This window comes from Strix aluco, chromosome Z (genome assembly GCF_031877795.1).
Source record: "Strix aluco isolate bStrAlu1 chromosome Z, bStrAlu1.hap1, whole genome shotgun sequence".
Classification (NCBI taxonomy): domain Eukaryota; kingdom Metazoa; phylum Chordata; class Aves; order Strigiformes; family Strigidae; genus Strix; species Strix aluco.
The window spans coordinates 65,680,957-65,706,731 of NC_133971.1; the positions used below are offsets into that span (position 1 = coordinate 65,680,957).

At 42.9% G+C, this 25,775-nt stretch overlaps 1 protein-coding gene across 2 annotated transcripts in view; it reads left to right on the forward strand.

The window, feature by feature from the left end:
- Positions 1-20,001: 20,001 nt before the first annotated feature.
- Positions 20,002-25,775, forward strand: part of CDC42SE2 (CDC42 small effector 2) — a 95,464-nt gene continuing 89,690 nt past the window's right edge. For both annotated transcript variants that reach the window (XM_074812033.1, XM_074812034.1), the window contains exon 1: positions 20,002-20,448. The gene's annotated coding sequence lies outside the window, so the exon portion shown is untranslated. The remainder of the gene's footprint in view (positions 20,449-25,775) is intronic.

A 25,775-nucleotide genomic window follows, 5' to 3' on the forward strand; every position in this document is an offset into this window, starting at 1 on the left:
ACTAATTGAATGCTTTTTTTCTTTCAGCTACAGCTGGGAACATTTGCAGGCTGGCTCCAAGTCCTCTGAAGGTGCTAGTAGTCTTTATGGAAATTTTAGCTAAACTGGTATAGCTACAGACAGAGTTAAATCCTTATTATTGAGGGAAAATAAATAAGAGAAAATAAACAAACATTAGATCTACCCCCTCCTAGCAGCCCTCGCAGCCTACACCTCCACTTAAAATTATCTTAGCACCTATTTTTGTGGGGCTGGTGTCTTGCTCTGTGATCTCTGCCTACCTGGTCCCAAAGAGTTATTATGGACATGTCTCACATAAAGATTTCTTTGCTTACCCCCTGGTGAAGTAAACACCATCAGACAAAAATAACTCTATCTCTGCCTTGATTGCAGTATGAAGCAGTTTATCTTTGTTCCCTATAGCCAAGCTTGTAGAAAATATTAAATTTCATATTATTACCTTTTCTTTGGGCCTGAAATACCTTGAGAAAGAAGGGTTTTCATGGCCTTCTAATAGTATGCTAATAATAAACTCAGAATAGTTGTCAGAAGTAAACTGATTCATAATCGATATTGCCAGGAAGGCACGCTTAATGCAAAAGAAGTATGTGGGCAGAGGAGTGAAATAAGCCCATTAAAGGAACTAATGTGACCCTCTATATATAGAAGTTAATGGCAATAAATACCAATAAAATAAAATTTATATAGATGATAAAAATGAAATATATGATTCTGGTGGCTGATACGTGATACGTGATTCTTTTTCTTTTCCTTTCTTACATCTCTTCCCTTACCATAAGGTACCTAAATAAGTCCTAGATTGTATGATGGGAATATTCCAGAGAAAAGTCACATGAGAAAAGACTAGAGGCATCTCCACAGAAGGACAAAGCCATTGCACTGCTGAATGTTGTATCCCCTATAGTTTTTATGTCTAATTTAGTAGTGGAATGGAGTTTGTACCCTCAGCTTTCTCTTCAGCACTTGAGATGAGCTATGTGCTAAGGAGTGGGGCTCATAAAGGCCATCATTAGTAAGTTCTTAGTATGGGACTGTATAAATGAGAAATGGGAAGAAACAAGTACCAAGGTTAGTCTGTTCCTTTCAGGTAGGTAGCTTTCTGTCTTTCACTGGACTTCTAAGGAACTGTCTGCCTTTCCTGACTCCTTTTCATAAAACAGCCCTGATGTAAATAAACGTTTCTTTTATTTAAAGAAAAATGGTGAAATTTAAAATTATCCTTTATTCAACCAGCTGTTACCCCTTAGTGTTACAGTACAGTGGTATGATACAGCACATAAATAAATGAAACCCATTCTCTGCTAGTATCAGGAAGACTGGCAATGCTTTAGCAGAAGCATGGGAACTGAAACATCAGTTGGATGGCTCTTGGGAAAGAGGTTGGGGAAGGAAAGGGAAAGCTAAGAAAAGAGAAGAGTGAGTCAAGTAAGTCAGAGGGACAGGGGAGATTGGCAAAGTGATAAGTATCTCTTCTCATTCTCCACTTTTAATCCTAAACTGTCCACAAACCCTCTGTATGTTTCTCAACTCCAGATAATATTCAAATTGAGAGTCAAATTGCATATATCCTAAAATATCATTTTCAAGATGCACCAAAAAAATGAGCCTAAGACAATTTTAATAGACTAAATCCTGGGGGGGGGGGGAAAAAGAAAAGCTTGTATTTTTACTTCGGGGTTTTCAACTATTCTCTGCCGGGTTAGTATATGATGTCTGCCAACAAAAATATCTTTTAAATAACCTCCAGACCTACAAACCTATGAACCAAGTTCTGCAATAAAGTGACTGTAGGCCTCCACTAGTATCAACATGCAAAGGAGTCATGGCCAGCCAGCTGCATAACTCCCCAGGTCAGACCAGGGCTGTGTCCATCCCTCGTACTGTGCTGAGTTCATCAAGTCCTGGACAGTAATGCCTGGCTCTTGCAAGATGTTCTGTCCTCACAAGTTGCAAAGGTACTTTGTAAAATTTTAATCAGTGAGCTCAGTAAGTATTGCCATTCTCATTTTACAGGTGGATAAACAGATGCACAGATGTTAAGTGGTTTATCGAAGGTCTTAGAGGAAGTAGGTGGCAGAGCTGAGAGTGTTAAGTCAGAAGTCTTCAGGAAGACTAACTCTCATGACCTTGATCTAAGTGACACTTTCATTGGAAGGCATCTCATTATTCACATCTGCTTTTTTGTATAATAGAGATATTTATTTCCCATTACAGGAAAGGGGAACTATAAGAAATGGTCAATTACGAGAACAAGGCTAAAATCACCAATAAGACAAGGGAGGATGTTTACTGCTGAGAGGAGTACAGTGTTGAGTAAGTTGGGAGCATGAACATTGTTAGTTCTGACTTCTGCAAACAGACTTTGTTAAACTGGCAACTGTCAATATCTGCTGCATTTCCAGATATGGGCTTAGTTTCCCCAGGGCTGTCTTCCATGCATTCATGTTTTAAACCATATAAACTATGACTTCCTGAAAATAAAAATAGCCTTGTTAAACTTAGACTTTCAATAAACTATGTCAGATTACATGAGGCAGGAAAAGTATTTCTTTGCCTAATAAAAGTTTGCAGCTAGTAACAAGACATTTTAAGACTTAAAATATATGCAATGTCCTGAGTCTCCTCTCATGTTCACCAGTTTAACTCTGAATGGAATGAATTCTACTACTCACCATACTTAACTTTCTTCTCGCACTGAAGCTTTTAACAACAATAAAAGCCCAAACCCTACATCTGAATTCTTCTATCAGACAGAGAAGTGAACAGCAGGACTTCAATCTACATGCAACTTTGTGAACAGTCTCACTGAAAGCAATAGAACTGTTCCCATACAAGGGGATAAAAAGGAAAGAAGAGTCTGTCTTTTTTACTTGTGAGGCAGATTGCTATTCTAGAGATATCCACAGGTCACATTTTTGGTGAAATTGCAGCTCTGGAGGCTCACTGCCAAGTCATGTAGGCAGGGTTTAACTGCTGGGCTACCTGCACTCCCTTCAGAACAGGCACTCGGTGAGGGCAGGCAGTACAAGGTAGAGCACTGTGACAAGCATCGTCAGATACAAGTAGCTTTGCATTTTCAAACATGCTAAATGAATAAGACAACTTGTATGTGTGATGTTTGACATAGGTGTGTGAAAGACTAAGTCTTATTAATGTATTAGAGTTATTGCAATGATGTTTTCAGAGGAAAATTAAAAAGGAAAGCTAAATCCTTCAGAAATCTCCTGAGATCCAAGCATAAGCAAAGTGCTATACCATCTTCCTGAGTTTATCTGCAGGCCTGAATCACAGGGTTTGGAGTGCCTTTTGTCTGTCCGCCACAACATGTGTGTCAAGCGAGTTAGAGAATGTGGGTTTTATTCCCTTTTTGTGGTTAAAAAGGGACCCTTTGCATTGTCAAAGAACAGACATTCATTCAGTCTAGCCCAGTCAAAAGCACAAGTCAAGGACATTATTTCCTTGCTGGAAGAGGACACTGAAGATGGGTCCCCTTCTTCCATAGGTATTTTCACTCATCCCCGTCAGTAGCTCTTTTCCTTTCACTTCTGTATTGCTGCAGGAGATCTATAACTGTTCGTGATTACAAACCCACTTCACCATTGACAGCAGAGCAAAGAGACAACTAGGAAAGATATGTAGGAGAAGCAGCAGCTAAGAACATAGCTTTCTGCAGCACCTTGCTGCCAGCCAGAGGAGAAATTATAGAGCTATGTACAATATTTTCTGCAACAGTTATTTTATCTGGGTTAATAGAAGCATGAAATGAGAGAAAGCCAGCTTGCAGAATTAGCAGCCTTGCAGTATTAGCATCTTGTGGCCATATAAAGACAGCAATCTCTAAAGTTGATTCAGTTGTTTCTCTCCAGATAGCACTATTGGCAATGACTCAAGGATACAAAACGAATTACAGCAGAACCACTGATACAAATGGGAATAAAGAAAAACAATGGGGATGTTTTTAATGAACCACTTGCCCTGTTATAGACAGTTTTCAAAAGTTATTTTTACGATTAGTTTATATTTATACACTGTTATTTGCAAATCTGCTCTTGCTAGTATGTACCAGTGACTCGGTTTGTAAGTCACTTCTCCATTTTTTATGCCCTCATAGGAGTTTGTGGTTGTTGGAGCATCATGAAACTGGTTCTCTCTCTCTGTCAACCATGCATGCATGCACATGTATTTGACGTAAATACTTATTAATTCTCAGTAGAGGATACAACTACAACAATCAAACAGTCCTTAAATGGCCAGGGGCCAACAGTCTGATTTTTGAACAATATGGAAGTGAAACATTCTATGCCCAGCTGTTCTATTTACATCTTTTGTTGTACATCGGTGACTTCAGAAGGCCTAAGTTAATTTTTACGGCACTTCTACATTTTGCAGTCTTTCTGTCACAATAGGTTTATCTGAAACCATGATGTCCCTTCACAATAGATTCAAGGCCCTGGAACTTTTGAGTGAAAAAGAGAAGGAGGAAGAGAATGAGACAAACAAGGAGGAAGACTAAGGTCCACCAAGGCCAGGTCATTCTGGACCAGGTATTAAAACCAGTTCTAAAAAGAACCCCAGAAGAGTCATTGTAGTGGGTGACTCCATTCTGAGGGCTGTCGAAGGCCTCATATGCAGACCAGATGCACTTCATAGGGAAGTCTGCTGCCTCCCTGGGGCCTGTGTCAAGGACCTCACGGCAAAACTCCCCGCTCTAGTGAGACCCAAGAACTACTACCCTCTCCTGGTTTTTCAGGTAGATAACGACGACATTAGCAGGAGAAGGCCTAAAGCAATGAAGAGAGATTTCAGGTCCTTGGGGAAAATGATTAAGGGGTCGGGGGCAAAAATTGTGTTCTCCTCCATCCCTTCAGTTGGGGGGATGGATGAAGAAGAATACGGGAGATCTCAACAGATGAACTTGTGGCTCCAAGACTGGTGTTACCGTCACGGCTTCTGATTGTTCAATCATGGATTGGTATACAGGACGCCAGAATTTTTGGCATCAGATGGATGCACCTGTCCCAGAGGGGAAAAAGGATCTTGGGGCAGGAGGTAGGTGGGCTCATTGAGAGAGCTGTAAACTAGATTTGAAGGGGGAAGGGGGCAAAACATCAGCCCATCTGCAGTGCATGTATACCAATGCACACAGCATGGGTAACAAACAGGAGGAGCCTGAAGCCATGATGAAACAGGAAAATTATGACGTAGTGGCTCTCACAGAAACATGGTGGCATGTCTCCCATGACTGGAGTGTGCCAGTTGATGGCTACAAGCTCTTTAGGAGGGATAGACAAGGAAGGAGAGGTGGTGGGGTGGTGCTGTATGTTAGGGACTGTTATGATTGCTTTGTGTAAAAGTGTAGTGAAGACAGGGTGGAGTGTCTTGGTGTTAGAATCAGGGGGAAGGCCAACAGGGCAGATGTTGTAGTAGGAGTCCACTATACGCCACCCAGCCAGGACAGAGAGGTGGGTGAAATATTCTATAGGCACTTAGGAGAAATCTCACAATCGCTTGCCCTTCTTCTTGTGGGAGACTTTAACTTCCCAGACATCTGCTGGAAATACAACACAGCAGAGCGGGACCAGTCCCGGACATTCCTGGAAAGTGTGGGAGATAACTTCCTGACGCAGCTGGTGAGTAAACCGACCAGAGAAGGTGCCCTGCTGGACCTCCTCTTTGTGAACAGAGAAGGACTGGTGGAAGATGTGGCAGTTGGAGGATGACTAGGGCACAGCGATCATGAAACAATTGAGTTCTCTGTTCTTAGAGAGGCCAGGAGATGGGGCAGCAGAACTGACATCCTGGACTTCCAAAGGGCTGACTTTGTCTTGTTTAGGCACCTGCTTCACAGGATCCTTTGGGAGATGGTCCTGGAGGGTATAGGGGTTCAGGAAGGCACTTAATGGCTCAGGAGCAGGCAGTCCCCAGGTGCTGTAAGAGAAGCCGGCGACAGAAAAGACCACCCTGGCTAAACAGGGAGCTTTGTCTGCAACTCAGGGAGAAAAGGAGAGTTTTCCGCTTTTGGAAGAAGGGGCTAGTGACTCACAATGATTACAAAGATGCTGTGAGGCTATGCAGGGTGGAAATCAGGAGGTCTAAAGCCCAGCTAGAAATTAATCTGGCTTCAGCAGTCAAGGACAAGAAATGTTTCTATAAGTATGTGAGCAGCAAAAGAAAGACCAGGGAGAGCCTCCATCCCCTGCTAGATGCAGTAGGAAACATGTGCTTAATGCCTTCTTTGCCTCAGTTTTAAGTAGAAAGACTAGTTGTATTGAAGGAATCCAACCTTCTCAGCCAGAAGACAGAGACTGGGAGAACGACCCCCCTGCAATCCAGGAGACAGTCAGTGACCTACTGCATCACACAGACACACACAAGTCTATGGGACCAGATGGGATACACCCGAGGGTGCTGAAGGAGCTGGCTGGGGTGCTCGCCAAGCCGCTTTCCATCATTTACCAGCAGTCCTGGCTGACCGGGGAGGTCCTGACAGATTGGAAATTGGCCAATGTGACGTCCATCTATAAGAAGGGTCAGAAGGATGATCCGGGAAATTACAGACCTGTCAACTTGACTTTGGTGCCCGGGAAGCTGATGGAGCAGCTCATCCTGAGTACCAACCCACAACACATGCGGGACAACCAGATGATCAGGCCCAGTCAGCATGGGTTTATGAAAGGCAGGTCCTGCTTGACAAACCTGATCTCCTTCTACGACAGGGCGACCTGCTTATTGGATGAGGGAAAGGCTGTGGATGTTGTCTACCTTGACTTCAGTAAGGACTTTGACACCGTTTCCCACAGCATTCTCCTGGCAAAACTGGCTGCTCGTGGCTTGGATGGGCACACGCTTCGCTGGGTAAAAGTCTGGCTGGATGGCCGGGCCCAAAGAGTTGTGGTGAATGGAGTTAAATCCAGTTGACGGCCGGTCACAAGTGGTGTCCCCCAGGGCTTGGTTTTGGGGCCACTCCTGTTCAACATCTTTATTGATGATCTAGACGAGGGGATCGAGTGCACCCTCAGTAAGTTTGCAGATGACACCAAGTTGGGTGGGAGTGTTGATCTGCTCGAGGGTAGGCAGGCTCTGCAGAGAGATCTGGACAGGCTGGAGCAATGGGCTAAGGCCAACTGGAGGAGTTTCAATAAGGCCAAATGCCGGGTTCTGCACTTTGGCCACAACAACCCCCAGCAGCGCTACAGGCTTGGGGAGGAGTGGCTGGAGAGCTGCCAGTCAGAGAGGGACCTGGGGGTGTTGATTGACAGCCGGCTGAACATGAGCCAGCAGTGTGCCCAGGTGGCCAAGAAGGCCAATGGCATCCTGGTTTGTATCAGAAATAGCGTGGCCAGCAGGGACAGGGAAGTGATCTTCCCCCTGTACTCGGCACTGGTGAGGCCGCACCTCGATTCCTGGGTTCAGTTTTGGGCCCCTCACTACAAAAAGGACATTGAATTGCTCGAGCGTGTCCAGAGAAGGGCAACGAAGCTGGTGAAGGGTCTGGAGCACAGGTCGTACGAGGAGTGGCTGAGGGAACTGGGGTTGTTTAGTCTGGAGAAAAGGAGGCTGAGGGGAGACCTCATCGCCCTCTACAACTCCCTGACAGGAGGTTGCAGAGAGCGGGGGATGAGTCTTTTTAACCAAGTAATAAGTGACAGGACAAGAGGGAATGGCCTCAAGCTGTGCCAGGGCAGGTTTAGACTGGATATTAGGAAGTATTTCTTTACAGAACGGGTTGTTGGGCATTGGAATGGGCTGCCCAGGGAGGTGGTGGAGTCCCCATCCCTGGAGGTGTTTAAGAGTCAGGTCAACATAGCGCTGAGGGATCTGGTGTAGTTGGGAACTGTCAGTGTGGGGTTGATGGTTGGACTGGATGATCTTCAAGGTCTTTTCCAACCTAGACAATTCTGTGGTTCTGTGAAACATAAACAAGTATATATGAATGCAGTTTTCTTTTCTGTATTGACAAATGAGGATCCAGCAGTTATCTTTTTCAAACGAGTAAAATAGAAAATAAATAAATATCATATGTGCAGGGTGGGACTGTAACATGTTCTGAGTATAGGTTGGGAAGCCAACAGTCCCAAATTCTGAGCCAGATTAGAAGCCACTTTCAAACTTCGATGACAAAGATACATATGTAAATGTACACTTAAGCATTATAATAGGGTACACAGTATGTCAGGGCTACTTAGAACAGACAGAAAGCCTAACACACTCCAACCAAGTTTTTTCCATGGGTTGCTACAATCAGCTGTGTGAAATAGTTCAGAAAGACAGTTTCTACACAAGCAAGTAGCATGGTGCAACAACAGCAGTGCAGTAGAGCAAAGCACTCAGTGCAGAGGTCTACAGTACTCATGTCTACACTACACACGTTCTGGAGGTTTTGGAAGACAAATGCAGGTGTGAACAAATTGAAAATTCCTGAATCCTCAGTACTTTAAAGGAAAAAATATTATAAGCAAAAGAGACAATTGGAAAAAAGAAACTGCTGCAAAATGTGCCTGTGGCCAAATTTTCTTTTTTTTTTTTTTTTTTCCTTTGGATTATAGTTCTGTATGAACTGAGCAGCAGCAAAGACATTTTTTTCAGCATCAATCTGGGTTGAAACAAACCATTTTGATAAAAACCTGGGGAGAAAGTTTTGTATTTCAGTGGGTAGCCTGGAACCATCAGAGTGGTACCAAGACCTCCCAACTTGGTCATTTAACCATCCTCACCTCCTCCTTCATGATAGCTTCTTACTTTTGCTTGTTCCATCATGTTCTTCATCTTGACTGTGGGCTCCTCAAGGCAGGATCTATTTCTACATATGTGAGAACTCTCTTGTTCTGGTTTTAAATATGACATAGTGGGGTTTTGGATGCTGCCCCAAGTTAAACAGTAAACAACAACAAAATTAACAATAATGATATTTAATATCCTGAGCTTCCATTACATTTCTAGACTGCTCCTGCTCCCTGTTTTCAAAGCAGTTGACCACCTTGGGAAGTGAATGAATACATAGCCATTTCCTGCTTCTGTAGGTTCAATTTGTTGTGCTTGTAAAAATTGTATATGCAGTGGTCATATATGGGTGAACTCCCAATGGACAGAAGAGCCAGAGAAACTGGTATCTTATTCATTAGTTATAAATTTGAACTGAAATTTGACAGTTGTGAGATTTTCTAACATTAGTATGGGACAAATAGGCTGTGTCTGCACTATGGGATAGTGTGCTTTGTGGCACATCCCATGTTCTGGTCCACCAACATGCTGAACATAGGACCTGCTGCAGCACACTGCAAGTCCTCAACAGGCTGCTAATCCTGGTTAGCTCTGTATAAGAAGCAAGGTACAGCCAGGAACAAGAGGCAGGTACAGTGTGTTCCCATATCCCTGGCTGTATCCCAGCTCTATCGTGGCATAAGTGTGCACTCCTAGACTGAGTCACTGGAAAGACAATCACAACCCAATTAATAATAAAAAGCAAAATGCATGTAACTGGTGGTGGCAGGTAAACATGAAATTCTCAGAAAAGCTGAGGCACTTTCTGAATCAGAATCTGGCCAGTTCCTGGGTTATAAATTTGTGTGTGTGGAAGAACTGTTTGATACAGAGTGAGTTTTGGGGAGGGAAGGAGGAATTTTATAGGTTCAAGAGGAGGGTTTAGGTTTTGTGTGTGTGTGTGTTTGTGTGTTCAAGTCTCATTTGAGAGACTTAGGAGGAGGAAATTTATAAAGGAAGACCAGAGCATATTTAATTGTTCTGTTCCTACACTAGATTGTCTGGGCATAATAAATGGAACATGAGCCCCATGTCTCTAATTTGATACTTTGAAAGTCCCTCATCTTCTTTCTGCCCAAGGCAGACATCTGTTCTCCTATTAAAGTTCCTCTAAAACTAACTAAGCTTAATCCAGCTTCCATTGAAGTCAGTGGGAATTTTTAAACTGATTTCACTGAGAACAGAAATAGGCCTCTAGGGTACATCCTTGCATTATTATTTATTTCTTTTTTTGTCATATTATGTCACCATAAGTACCCCTGCATTCTTGAAGAAGTGGCATGGGAGATAGGTAAAGAGTTTTATTTTTCAGGAAATAACTTATCTTTTTCCAAATCTAGAATGTTTGGGGGAAAAAACCTGGAAGATCACTCCAAATCTGTCCCATGACCCAAACGAGTTAGTGCATTTTTTTGTTTAACCCCCCATTAATATGCCTACATATTAAACCCAGTTTGCTACTGTGAATATCTTACAGATAAAGTATCTTGCAATACCAAGACGTAAACTTTTGCTAGAGGCTACCAAAATTTTTTTGTCAAAAATTTCCAACCATTCCTGAGTGGTGGAAGTCTGCTGGTGCAACACTACAGGGAAAGCTCTGACAGCTATGTGGAACAGGTTTGAGCAGCATTGACTGCCAGCAACAAGTCTTTGCTGTTTTTTCCACTTGTTCTCAACATTATTGAAGCTGTCCTAGCACTGGCAATGTGCAGGTTAAAAAATACCTTTAAACAAAATCTTAGTGCTTGAGTGGATTTAAGTTGCTTTTAAACATGATCCCACATTGCATGGGTAAATTATTCTAGCTATTTCCAGCAAGATTTTGGTTTAAGCCCAGATCTGGCTATCAGTGCTTGAAGTGCCTTAGGGATAGGGCCTCGAAATAGAACTACTATATATAACCAGACAGTGGCAAAACTGTAAACATCTGGGCGAGTCATGAAGCAGAATGTCGTTCCCAGTCCTCCACACATCAAAACAAGTCACTTGCTTTTGGTGTCCGGCAGACCCTCCTCTATCCAATAAATGTACTGAAATAAAGCCCGTAACAACAGCCTGGGTGATACACTGATGTTACTCCCCTGTTTTGAATTCCTTGCTCCCTGCATAGGGCAATGCAGTGTGTTACAACCAGGATGTCTCAGCTGGTTCTGGTTTTGTCACGCAGGTGGGCCACATATGGTCTAGTGAAACAAATGGTGGTTAACCTGTTTCCAAATGTGTATTTGGACCAACAGGGCTAAAAATACAGGAACCAAAAGGGAGCAATCACGTGGTGAACACTAAGCACCAAAGAACATACCGACTTTTTAAAATTAAACATCCTTATATCCTCCAGAGCACAGTCCTATTTAGGTATCATTGCCATGCACAGCTCAGCTGTGGGTTGTTTGAGGAGAAGACCCTTTACAGCTTCAGTGAGTTATACAGCATATAAATACTTGGAATGTTTTCCTAAGTATATAAATGGGTGGGACATTTTATATAGTTGTTCCCTGCTGCTATTGTTCACGTTTTAATATAACTTTTTAAAAATATTTTTTATTTATTCCCACTGTAATCAGTCTCTTTATCACTGATCTTCAAAGTGGAAAACAATTTATCAACATTTTGCTTGAACTATTCTGGGGATGTTAAAAAAGTAACAGTTATATTATTTAGCAAGGGGTAGTCTGTCAAACTCCTGAACCTGGTCTGGTAGCATACTTGCTTTGTTTATGAATAGTACCTACACTAGTGTGCTTTGTTTACAGAATGAACTGTTCTGGAATGAATAGCTGAAATCTACTCAGGAACAATAAAAGTGCTATTGCTTTTTAATAAGAGATGTTGCTGAAGTTGCTGTAAATTTCAATGGGAGTCCAATGTCTGGAGCACCTCCAAGATCTGGCTTCTAATTTGGAACCTGAATTACGTTTAGTATCCATTTAAAGCCTAGATTGTTTTTAAGCTTGTCCACCCAGTTTTATTGTGCAGTGCCTGCTTTTTCTTTGCAATTACTCAGAATCCACCAAACTACTAAAATTGCAGTACATGGGTATGCTAATTAGCAGCAGCTGAATGCTTCTATTTACAGGGAAAATCAGGTGTGCATTCCTGCAATTTTTCACAAAAACTTACTTGTATGAATTAGTGTGGTTGTTTTATTACTTTCACCTCAAATATTTTCTTTAAACAGTTCCATTACATGGTCTCGGTAAGACCTGGGCACAAGTGGTGAATTCTGAATGGCCCAAGATTTCTCTGAATGATTACAAGGGAAGATGTTTCTATGCACTGCAATCGCCTCCTGCTGTCCTACAAAAAAAGGAGGTTCCAGCAATACATGAAATACAACACAGAGCAATAAACCTTAGATAAAACTACTTTCAGTGCTATTCAAAGTGCTGGTTATCATCATAAAGACTCACTGGACAGAGGCCTGATACAAATGCCACTGCAGTGGGAAAGAAGCTGTGGCCATCTCACCCTTCTTACTCTAGTGTCAACCTAGTGCATTGCTCCTGCTGCTGTCTGCCAGGTAAAACTCTGAAGGCACAGCAGCAAGCTCCTTTCACTGAGGGCTAACACCTCTGAAGCCCACTTCTGACACTGCTCAGAAAGCCATATGTGATAATCTTTTAATTTGCAACTTAACAATGAATTCATACAAATGAACTTTTTTTTTGTTTTGCAACACAACTTCCAAGGCATTAAATTCCCTTATTATAGAAATATAAGTATATTTACTTTTGTCTTTGGATATAGCAGGAATAGCAGGATTGTATTTAATTCAGGTTAGATATCCCAATGATCTGATATGTTAAACAGCAATGTTGCTGCAGAGAGCTCAACTGTTACATCTGAGGAAAGCTGTCCATGTTTCGCATGGTTTAATGAGGAAAGGAAATAAGATTAAATATAGAATAGAAAAGGGAAAGAAAATAGTTGGTTAAATGCTGCTTTCTCAATTTTGTGCTATAGGGGAGAAAAAGCCAGAGAAGACATAGAGTTTCAGAGAATATTTGGATTTACAGTGTGATTAACTGGAAGAACTGATTGCCGCCATATATTGCTAAAGGTATAAAACTGGAAAAAATGTACTCTGGCTGCTTATGGCAACTATGATTTTCATCATGTAAATTAAGTAATTGGATAGTCCCATTTTCAAGGCCAATTCTCGCAAATACATAAATGTGAAAATTTGAGATTTCTCTAAAGCTGTTTTCCTGTTACCCTATTTACTGTCTTTTTCAGTTTTGTGCTAGAGTTTCTCTTTTTACGTGTCTGTGTAAGTAACGTTTTTCTTACCTTAGTTCAAGTTGTGCATGCTGTGTATGTCTGTGTGTTTGTCATAAAAAGGTAAGGTCCCAGCTTTGTAAGTCCCTGTGCGTTTCATCAAAAGAGGTAACCCAAGAGATAAGAGAAACCCTGCCCAGGAGATGGAGAACTACAGAATGTTATGTTCCTTTATTAGACTGTGGAGAAATTGCACAGTAGAGGCTTTGTGAATGTCTCCACTGCAAGAAAAACTTTGGTCATTTAACTTTTCATGAGACACCAGGGAATCCATCACAGGATAGAAACTCTAAAAACCTAGAATTTATGGGTTCCAGCATTCATGGAATGTCATACAATTCTCTTACTGTTGGTGCATCTTATTCATATTTCAACCTATATGCATACCTTTGTCCTTTTCTTTTGTAGTTTTTGCACAGATTGAGATTTCACTTCCCTTTGAAAATCTGAGACTAGCATTCAGAATGGATGTTACCATTCATTTACACTTCAGGAAAATATTCTCCTACTAAGTACTATGGGCAACATCCTCATGATTTGTAGCCCATTGTCAACATTATTTGCTACATCAGTGGGCTTGTTCCATTCAGGAATAAAAAGGCAGGTGTTTGGGCCCAGCTGTGTGCAGACCATGCACCCATGGTCTGACAGTGCAGCTGGGTGTGCAAAACTTCACCCTGCCCAATAATGAATCAGTGAGGCTTCATTGTGTCGCGATTTAAAAACTATGTAACGTCACACACGCACTTTCTGTGGCATGGATGGCATTTGAGTTCAATTTTTGAGTCAGCTTCATATATAACATGCCTCTGGCTTGACCTGGGAGTTTTCTGAAATTCTCCGAACTCTGCTAGCAGTTAGTGTCATTCCTGTCCTAGGAAAAGCTCGGCATATTTTTCCTAGCACATCTCCTAGTTCTGTTGTGAGCCCCACCTCTTTTGATGACTACTATGGACACAAAATAAACACCAGTAATTAATGATAATACTGTCTGAAATCCTAGTTGCAAGTTCAAAGACCATATGCTTCAGGGCATATAGTCACTGTTCAGATGTTGAGGGCGGTTATTTTTTTCTCATGAATATGAATATTCTGCTTAAAACAAATATCATCAATTTTTTTGTGGCCTAGGACTGAAAGCAATTCCAAATTAATCTAGCAGGTTGGCAAGAGATCAAAAATACCAACAATATATGAGTTGATGCAACATACTGCCAGTTACATAAACAAGGAAGGCATTGTAATGGAGTGGCTGATGGCACAGCCAAATACTGCTGCAAGCAGACTTTTAGGACTACCTGTCCATCAGCTAAGTAAGATTCCATTCACTTGCTTAAAATTAAATAATGAAATATTTACTATTTCACAATATAGTACACACTGTACAGTGTAGGGTTAAAAAAAAAAAAAAAAAAAGGCAATGGAAAAGATACACTGAAATTTATAAGGTGTAACTGAATATAAAAGCTTCTGGTATCAAGAAAAAAGACCCAGACACAGAAAGCACTGTGTTAGGAAGCTGAGCATGCAAGCTAAAAAACTGGTCTCACTGAAGACAGTGGCATGTCTTCCACTAAGTCATTCAAGTTCTGAGGTCAGCATGAGATCTGGGTACTTCCCTGTGTTTAGGAACCAAGAGAACATTTCATGGAGAGGACAGAATTCACCTTAGAAGCACAAAATACCCCTGATACTGGACGCAGAATCCTGTTGTATTTTTTTTAAGTCCGAATTATTCTGAAAGTATTAAGAATGGTGGTTTCCTTTTTGTGTTCCTTTATTTGGGGTGGGGGTGTGCAAAATAGGTTTGAACAGCTTAAAGTAAGAAAAACAATGGGGATTTTTATTGTTACCAGATTAAGAGTTCCTCATTGAACTCTAAATTGAACTGGTTCTGCTGCAGGGACAGGCAGGAGCAATGTCAGCTTTCAAAGTGCTGGCTGGATGCTAAGGAGGATGATTGTAAACAGTTCAGAGACCTAAAAAGTCACTTACCCACAGCTCCTGTTGACTTCAGAGGACTTTTCCCCAGATGAATAAAAGCTTCCTAGGAAAATACTTGAACCAGCCAGGACACAAATGAGATAAGTCTGTAAAGCTCTCCATGCCATTAGCAAGGCACCTAGGAATATTAACAGCAATGGTGAGAAAAATTAGATGTCACAGAAGATTCCAGGGGGTTTCCCCCCATTCACGGAACATTCTACCCAGTTTCATAGTAGCATGTTGCAAAGCCTGTAAAATGCAAAGGCTGCTTTTTACAGTGCCTCATGGAATGCCCCTGATCTCTGGTAAAACCAATAGAACTATATTTTCATAAACAGGAAAACAAGTTAATTCCTAGAGCTTCTGAAATAATAATTGATTTTAAAAATGTAGAATTATTTATTATTTGTATCACAATAGCAAGTACAGAAGCCAAACAAATTGCAAGTTGCTTAATACCGGGCAATGTGCAAACCCGGCACAGAAATACACAACCTAAACAGACCAGACAGCCAGAGGGTGAGAGAGGAAACAGAGATGCAGGTTAAATAATTCCGATTTTACAATGCCACATACATGTACAGAATGAAAACTAAGGGAAGTTATAGAAAATATATTAGAAACCTAATTAGCAACACTGGTTCCTGCAAGTGTAAAAAACACTATTGTTTGTGGGGTTGCATTTCTGTCAGAAAAAAAGGATGATGAATGAAGGTATCAGAGATTTCACTGCAGGCTCAAGATGAAGCAACTGTATCACTGCAGCTATTTAGCAAAGTTCCTTTCTGATAGAAACAGTACTGTTATCTGAGAAAATCCCTTTGGATTTTCACTTGGTGAGCTTTTGTTCAAGGATCTTCTTTTTATTGTGCAAAAAATCTCTGAGCTACTCTGCCAAGTTCAGGTCTTTACGTGTTGAATGAGAAGAGACTGAGTCAAGAGGACACACATTCTTTTCCATTCTCACTGCACTTTCTTGGTGAGTGGTAAATCTGCCTCACGATACTTGGTGAAAGACCACCTCAGCTTGTGTTTCAGATCTCTGGATCTAATTCAGAAAAAGACATATGCTACCTATAAAACCATAAGGAAGCAGGCATGGTGCATCAGCTTCCACATGGGCAGTTATCAGGCCATGCTTGTATCCAAAACACATGCAGATTCAGAGGGTTTGCTGGGACTTCCAAGTGAAACTTCTGGAAATAGATTTTCCTGGAAAATTTTTTCTGTAAGAAGTTTTTCCCTTACCCAGACTCATTCACAGGGAAGAACCATTTACAGAAAACACTGGAAGGTGATTATCCCCAGTAGCGTCCTCTTTTAGCAGCAGAGAAGACAGGTAAGAAGCTAGCCTTTCTTCTCCACCCCCAACACCCCCACTCATTTGGCTAAGTTCATCTTAATGTTAGTGGTTATGACTGGACTCACCTTCAGTGTTGGTCATGAACAGAACCTTGCAACCAACCGAACAAGCAGATCATAACACGTTGCCTCTTGCTATCTGAGCCACATTAACAGACCATGTTCCCGGTTCCTTGCCTGTGGCAACTGCAAAACAAAACACATTTGACTAGGCTGCCATCATGAAGGTACACAGCTGCCACAGGTAAGGAATGCAGGTATGGTCAGCCAATGCAGCTCAGTGAATAGCTACTTTAATCACTTGTAATTGCTGGTCCACACCTTCACTGACTTGTTTATAGCTACTAGAAATAGAGCAATTCTGTGGTGTTTACAAGTGTTATACCCACACACTGCTATTTAGTCACAGCTAGCATATTGATTTTATCGTTCATTTAAAAAAGGGAACAACACATTGTTAAATTTGGAATTATAAAGTAATTTTTCCATTTTAAAAAGCAATCTTTTTTTTTTTTTTTTTTTTTTTTTTTCCCACAGACACCATCAAAGCCAGAAATGATGGATTTCTATTTGTTGTGTTTGGTATGCTAACTAGCAAGCACTCTGGCCCACAGGGTCTGAAGAATGTCACTTATCATCAAAGGTTCATATAAATATTGAGTTATTTCTGCCTGACCATTTTTTCGTGCTTTGCCATGAGGGCCTGAGGACAGCAAGAGAGGAAAAAGTTTTTGAAAGATAAAGTTCTTGCTTAGCTTTGGATATGGAAGAAGTAATTAGTAAAAGTAGTCGGTAATATGGGCAAGACTGTCACTGGGGAAAGGAATCAGGAGAATGGTCAGTATTTAGTCAGGACACAAGAGAGATACTTGGAAAGTGGTAAAGGCAGTGTGACTGTGCTTTTCAGGAACTGTAATAAAGCAGAGCACAAACTTTTGGTCAGAGCACATTTGATGAACTCAGTTCAATCTATTGAAGGTTTAATTGCATTTATTTGCAAGCAGGGCTGGCTCTATACACAGTTTGTTCCCACACACAACATGATTAGTACTTTGTTAGCAACTGTGGCAGCTGAATACATACCGTTGCTGCCAGAAGCAGCCTGGCACATGACTATCTCCTGACAAATATTTGGCACATGCTTTCACAATGTAGATGAATCTCCTGACTTTGCTGCCGGACCTGCTTTGGAGAGGTTGGCTTCTTACAGGTTTATGCTACTGGGCTACAGAATGTGCCTTTGGGCACTCTAGTGTCTGTTGAGACACGTGGCAGGGGAGACGCCCAAAACTCTGAAGATGTATTAGAACCGTCTAACAGAGATGACTGTGGAGGTATGCACTTGACACATCTTTGTCCCTTGACAGGAATTGTTGTGGGAACAGTTCAAACTGTGTGTTACCACAGGGTCTGATGACAATGCCACAACTCTTTAGAATACAGTGGTACTCATAATGTGGACAGTCCTTGATGGGAATCATTAATGTGTTAGCAACTTTGGCCTAAGATTACTGCGATGTTCCAGTGATTCACCTGCTCCTGCATGAAATTTGGCCAATAAAAGACTTACATCACATGTCTTAAGTGAACAGTATTGAAGCAACATGTTGCATTGTGTTCCCCTTCTTTGTTTGTATACTTACCAAACCAGGATAATGTTTCTGCAGAAGCTTTCTGTGTAAATATGCCTACTTGCAACATTTCCATTTAAGTACACTTTTTTTGCATGAGCTCAACAGAATTTCTGTTAGTGTGTCTTCTTCGATATTGCTTTGCTCCTTCTCTCAAGAATTTTTCAGGAGTGGACTCCTGAGAAACAGAGTTTGAGAAAGAAAATGAACTTGTCGTTAGACTGACTGGATCTGCACCCAAACTCTGGATTAAGTTTGTGGGTTTACCACATACTATATGTATGACCTGAGGCAATCGATACTGCTGCTTTATGCTGCAACTTCTCATGTTGAAAGTGAAGATCATAATACTTTCTCTACATCACAGGGTTCTTGTGAAGTAAAGTCCATTAACAGTAATGAGAAGCTTAAGCAGAATGGAAGCAACCATTGCAGATGTTCTTTGCAGGCATCACATAAGGGTGTTCATCATCTAAACACATGCAGCTGAAACACCACTGGCAGGGGACTGGGCTGGGACCGGTTTTCAGTGCCCCTGTCTGTGCAAGGGGAGATCAGTGGCTGGGCATGTCTGATGCAGACACTCCTCACGCCATGTCCTTCTGAAGGCAGATTAGAGATAACCACATCTGGTACCTCAGTGGGCACAAATAAAGACCTCTCAGAAAAACATCCAAAACCTTAAAAGAAGAGTCTGGAAAAATAATAAAACCCAACCATGTTGTCAGTTGATGCAGGTCTTATTAACGACAAGTAATCTATATTGTCAGTAACCGTATATGTAAGGGATTCATACAGACTAAAATCAGACATCAAAAGCTCTTGAATTCTTTTTTTATATGCTTGATATCCTTTCAGCCTGTTTTATAACAGTTTGCAGATTTAGGTATAGAACAGGAAATTTTCCACTCTATAATTGGTCTCTTCAGTCTCTTTCCCTGTGATACCGTCTAAACTCAGCTTACTGGCAACTCATTAGCACTGCCACATTTTCCATTTTAACCCATGCCGCTGAACCACGGATGATGTGCAAAACCAGGGCAAGTAGCACACAGGTGAGCTGGAGGAGGATGGCGGCCTGTCTCTATGTGGAGAACTGCAGCTCAACAGCACTGAGGTGTCACAGGGTAGTGCTGCCAGCTGTACTTTGCCACCCATAGAGGAACTCCTGATCTTCCATGTTCTCGTGTTTCATATTTGAGTGAATCATGTGTGCCACCTTTAGCTTTTTTTCCTCCATTTTTCTTTTTTAAAGACAATACATGGTCCTGTGGAATGGAGAGAGCTCTCTTCAAGAGTCGCAGTGATGTCATACCTATTTTGAATCAGTAAGTCAAGTTTCAGGTGTGGAACACCCATGACGAGCCAACACCTCTCTGCAAGGTCAGGTTCCTATTGCTGTCATGGATTTAGGTGACTGTCAGGGTGGGACGTTGGATGGGGAAGTTTACCAACGCACTGAGGGGGTTTGCTGCTGTCAAGAGTGGAGGGTCAGAGCCTGAGCCCCTTCTCTTCCCCTGGAGGTCCAACCCCAACCACACCAGCTTTAGTGATCTGCTTTTCGCACCTCCTGAAGGCCTCTGCAATGCCAGCACAAAATTCTGGACAGCCGGCCAACGAACGGTCAGCCGTTAGCGCTCACCGCCGCGGGGGCGCAGGCAGGTAAAGCCTCTGAGGAGGTGAGGTGACCCCGCCGGCCTCGGAGGGCTCTGGAGCGCTGGCTTGGCCCGGCTCCGGACAGGGAGAGCCCGTCCCGCGGACCAGCCTGGGCCCGATCTCCCGCTGGGGTGCGCAGTGAGGCCGGCGGCCGCTCCAAGACACGGCCCGCCCCGCTCCCCCGCGGCAGCCCCAGGGCCCGCCCCGCTCCCTACGGGCACCGCCACGCCCGGGCGGTCGGAGTGGAGCGGGGCGGGGCGGGGCGGGGCGGGGCGGGCAGGGGGCGCGGCGGCCCCTGACGGCGGTTTGAACGCGCGGCGGCGGCGGAGGAGGAGCAGGAGGGACATCGACAGGGCTGACGGGCAGCGGCAGCCGTTCTTGCCGCCGCCCGGCCTCCTTTGTCCCCTCCCCTCGCCGGCGCGCCCAGCCCAGCCGGCAGCGCGGAGCGGAGCGGGCCGCCCTGGGGATTCCCTCCCCGCGCCGCCGAGGTCGCCACCTTCACCGCCCGACCCCGCCTCGGACCCTGCCGGCTGGGCTCCCGGGAGCCGGCCGGCAGCGCGGGAGGGAGCCTGCGCCGCGCCCGCCCGCTGCATGTGACCGCCGGGCGGCAGCGGCCTCCACCGCGGATCTCGTCTGCGTCCTCCTCCGCCCGCAGCGCGGCGGGGAGGGGGCGCGGGGCGCCCGGCAGCGGGGCACGGAGGTGCCGGGGCGCGGCGGGCAGACAAAGGAGCGGGCGCCGCCGTGGGCAGCGGTGAGTGTCGGGGGCAAGGGGTGCGGGGCTGCCCGCACTCGCCGCCCTTCTTCCCCGGCGCGCCCGCGGGGCAGGTACCTGCCGGCGGGGCTGGGGCTGCGGGCTCAGGCGGGGTTCAGGGGCTGGGGCCGCGGCCGGCGGAGGCGGCGGGGCGGGGGCTGCCCCTCCGCCGCCGCCGCCTGAGACCGCCGGTGTTTTCCGCACCGCCGACCCGGCGGCCGGAGAGTGGCGAGCGGGGTGCCCGGGGGCGGCGGGGACCGGGGCTGGGCCGGAGGGGGTGATGCGGTGGGAGCCCCCGGCCCCGCCGCGGGAGCGGGCAGCGGATCCGGTCGGTGCCGCAGGGGCGGCGAGCGATGCTCAGCGGTAATCCTGCCTGACACCCGGACAAAAGGGAGCAAGCGACAGATTTTCTAGTGGGCGACAGAAAAAAGATGAAGAGGGTTTATTTTATTTTTTTTGCCCCTCTCCTTGGCAGAGCGTGTGGCGGGAGGGCAGGTGCTGCTGTGAGCAGGTGGGTGGGCGGCGGGACCTGGGCTCGGTCTGTGTCGGGCACTGGGCGTGGTGGCGTGCCGAGGATGCATCCCTGAAATATAAAAGCAATGTTGAAAGGTGTAGTAGAACACTGAATTTTTTGTAGGGTGAAAGGGACTATTGCAGACGAAATTGTAGGAAGTGATCAAGCAAATGAACTAAGTAGCGGTTCAGATAAGCAATGAGATGATTTACTGTATAAATTTTGGTATGTATATAAATTTAATTGTGTGTCAATAGTTGCATCGGTGCTCTTTTAAATTTAATTTCTTCCATTCGCTTGGGTGAGAAACTAGAATCTGTATACAGCTGTCCGGATGTAGAAAACTGTTTTGCTAATGGGTGATACTTACTACATGCTTTCTGCTTTGAGGAAAGGCTGGTATCCTTTCCACAGCAGATAATCAGTTATTCCATGTTCAGGGAACTTCTTGGTGAAGTTTCTGCATATCTAGACCAAAGTTGTGTAGATCAGAAATTACAGTGTACAGTCTATAAAACATTATAATGCATTTGTACACCAGAAGAATGATGACCTCTGAAATTGTTGTTAGGTGTAGTTTCTCCAGAAATGTTACAGCTGTGTCATACATCATTTTTTATTTAAAGGCTGTTTTGCTGAAAAATAATTGACAACTTATGCTGTCATATAACCAGACAATATAAATTATTTTGAAGCTTGCTAGTAATTCTGACCTTACGAGGGTGTCAGAAGTTCAGTTGTGGCTTGCACTGTGGTGGTCTGTGGGAGGCCTTGTGGACATGGTGGCTGGTCACGGTAGCGAGAAGACAAGTGTTTTGAACATCCCATTATAGTTTCTGATGTCAAAAAAATGAGTTGTTTTAGAAACAGGAAGAGGATAAGAGAAATTGAGTGTGTGTTCCAAGTGGCTAAATATTTTACTGTGACTTTTTTTACCTAGACATCGGAGCTTTCATTGCAGTGATAAAACATTAAAGCAGTGTCAAGAAATCAGATCATGTCCTATGGAGGCATTACAGTAAACAAGAAGTGTTAAATATCTTATTTCATATTCTTTCCCAACAAGAAGTGTAACTGACACTCTCTTACATTTCTAGAAGGAGTAATGGTTTGTGGTGGTGAAATAACGTTAATCAGTGGTTGCTGCTGTAATTTATTGTCCACTGGGGAGGAGTCTGTGTAACACCTGGTAACTTGAGCAAAACTTGCACAAACTCTTAAGATATTTGTGCCAGACCTTTTGACCCTCAAAGGTGGGGTGTGGAGGGGTTTCTTTTTTTGCCTCTTCCATTAGGATTTCTTGCTAGAATTACAATACACTTATTAGAAAAATACATTTTCTTTATTGACCTATGAATTACAAGGAAAACATATTTCATTCTATGGTATATGACTGAGGTGGCAGTTTCTTGAAGTTAAATAATTTTTTTCAAACCGTTAAGAACAGTGTTAAGATGTTTGCTTTGCTTAATGTGATTTATAGACCAACCTTTAGGCATGAAGCATAATGTAGAATTAAGTTACTCAATAACGTAAAAAAAAAAAAAAAAAAAGGTACTTCCTGGAGGTACCTCTCTTGTAAGTCTGTCTGTTTGTTTGATTTTTTTGGTGACCTTAGCTTGTTGTGGAGTGGCAAATTATATGTAAGCATAGGATACCCTATTGCTAAAGGAAATCTCTTGCCAGGCTGTTTTGCAAACTCTGTCATGATTCATGTTAGCAATTTGTGCAGAAACCCACTGGGTTCTGAGCAGTGTCACTAAGTAATTGTGTAGAACTAAAACATGACTAACTTTCAGGTACTTCTGAGTGATACTTTGACTCTTCAAATTATCTTTCAGCAACTTAGTTGCAACTCTTGATTACACTGGACAACCTGAGTCCAGGAACTGAACTGCAATTTATCATCAAACTCATTACTGCAACACATGTTTTTACTAGATATGGTTCTAGTTAATATTAAAGACTGCCACCTTCTGTAAACGTGTCTGAATGACCCAGTTATCTTTGGTCACCACCTTACTTCTGGGTATCTGTTTCTTGCTGTACACCTCTCTGTGTGCTCAGAGAAAATGGGTGAAGACTGGTGTGGCCCTTCATAGAGCCTTGCTGTGTCGTATTCATTAAAATGTGTTTGCTAGCAACTACTGTATCTGTTTAATATTGGTCTTCTTGTGTCTCCTAATCTTAATATTGGCCTGTAAAGCAAATAACTGAGTTTTAAAAGAACTGAGGGTGTTGTGAAAGTGTTAATCACTGTTCTGATACCTTAAAAGTCAGAGAAATGCTTTCTCATATGTGCTGAAGGATTGTGGGGAATTGGCTGCTGTTTACAGCACAAATGTAGCTGGTACATGTATCCCTGTCTTCTAATGCAACTTTATCAATTCTTATACTTAGCAGGGTTAACATGAAGGAGTCTTTTTAATATTATAGCGATTTGCTGTATTACTGTTTTGTTAAAAGTACCGAAACTAAGTATATATGATGATGACTGTACAACTAAATTATTTTTTTCAAGAACAAATTTTTGAACAGACTAGATGAAGATGCATTAGAAAAGCAAGGACATGGTGTTTCTTCCTGTAGCCAAGCCTGGGGGGAAAATAAAGTGGGGAGGGGGAGGAGGAATGCTTTTCTGAAGGATGCTGATCCTGAGGTGGGTGGGTTGGATTCCTTTTTGTTTAAAAAAAGAAAGTAAATCTGAAGAGAGGCTTTCAAGTATTCACATTCACTTAAAGGTTTCAGGATATTTTGATGAAGCACCTCTGTCTTGGGTGATTAAGTGTCTCTTGTTTTATTGGATGACTAGTGATGATGTCGAGAAATAGTGACCAATTCAAGGAACAAGCAACCTGAAACAAATGAAAGTGGGTAGGAGAGCAGTCAAACAGCTGCATTGAACATGTTGAAGCAGGGGCTTCATGTAAAGAGCAGATTGAAGAGGAAGTTTAGCAGTGAGAAAGCTGGCTGTTAACAAAGAGAATGTAGGAAATTTAGGCTGGTGAGTGTCTTGTTGAGAGGATCTGTTCTCAGTGCCGGTTGCATAGCTGGGTAACTGCATGAGGGCCCCTCTGGTCTCTTTCTAGCTCAGAGTTTTGTGTGTGGTTAGAAGTGGATGTGTGAGATGCAACTACTAGTCCAAGGGTACTTCTCCTCAACTCCAAGAGGAAGAGGAGCTCTCTTGACTGTAATGAAGGCACAGTTAAGGGAGTACAGACCTACTCAGAGCACTCTTCCATCTCCTTTGTCAGTGTCACATTAACAGAAGGGTTTAAGAGGGAGGTGTAAAGAGGAAGACAGGAGGTATCAATGCAATCATCAGCAGGTTTTGCAGACTTCTTCCTGGAAACATGACTATACAGTATTAGCTTCCTCTTGCAATTTAGTTAGCTTTTTGTCCAATCAGATTGGTAATATTTGTCATGAGATGTCAGAGAGAGAACTGATACCTTCTCTCTGCGTGTGCACTAGAGCATCAGAGTGGTACATGGGAGAAAGCAAGCTGCTGACAGTTGCATTGCCTGAAGAGCTAGGAACTGCTGATCAGCTTGCTTCAAAGTTATGGCTAAGGTATATTCAACAAACAACTGAAATGGATCTCTGTGGGTTATGTTCAATGGATGGCTTGCTTATTTGGCTGATGTTGAAAGTATGGTTCACAGTATAAGGCAACATCTTGTAATGTCATAGGTCTATTGGGTTGCAGTTACCTGAGCACTTGATCTGATACTGTGGTTATGAGAAAACTGTCAGCTCAGTCCTTCACGGGACAGAGTTTGAATCCTCTCCCCACCATACATAAATTGTAGCAGAAGTGTCATGGCCCATGATGGGGTTTGTTTGTACTGCATAAACCATTGCCTCCACTGCCTCTACATTAAAGGAGAGATGATGCAGCGGAAATTGCAATTCATCATTAGCATAGTAAAGGAGAAACTTTCATCTAAGTGATAAAAGGCTCCTAATGCTGGGAGAAGGTTACACATGGTGATGACTGCTCCAATCCAATAATTCTTCACAGAAAAACAGTTACAGTACTTGCAGTTGCACCTCAGGCAAGCAGGGATAAAATATTGTAAGTATGTCTAACCATTTAGGCTAAAACAGATAGCTATTTGTTTTATCAGTATATAAATCACAGTACAAGGGCAAAGTAATGCATGAACCAAATAACTGATTACAGGCTGCATCCTTGTTTGCTGGGTATGTTGGGGTCTTGTGCTTTTTTTTACAAATTACTGTACAACTTAACATGCTTTTTTTCTGACTATACATGCCTTGAACTTTATCAGTTTATACACAGAGTTCATAAATGTTTTCTTAGGAAAACTATTTTTCCACAGAATAGGAAGTGTGTTGTCACTAAAGCCTTCCTAGTCAAAATTCCAATTGCCCTCATAGAAAAATTCAGTGTGTCTGTCTTTTGAATGAAGTTGGTGATTTCTATCTTTAAACGTAGTGCCTTTTCTGTCATAAAGTACAGGCTTATCTTTGTATGGGTTTGATATGCTTTTCCCTCACTTCCTTTCTGGAAGGGATCTTTTGTCATCTTTCTTGGACTCACTGAATTCAGAGACTGTTTAAATCTTGTGCAAAAATAGGACTTTCATAAATTGCAGTTGGCTTTTTCATCGAAACAGCTGTACTAGTAATTATTGAAATACTACATGCGGAAAGCTCTTTGTTACATTTATTGGTTGCTTTTATCTTATGGCTTGTGGTCAGTAACTCATGTGCTGACCAACAACATCTCTTTTAATTAGCCCTACATGATGCAGCTAGTCTCATCAAACACCAGTTGCTAAAGGAA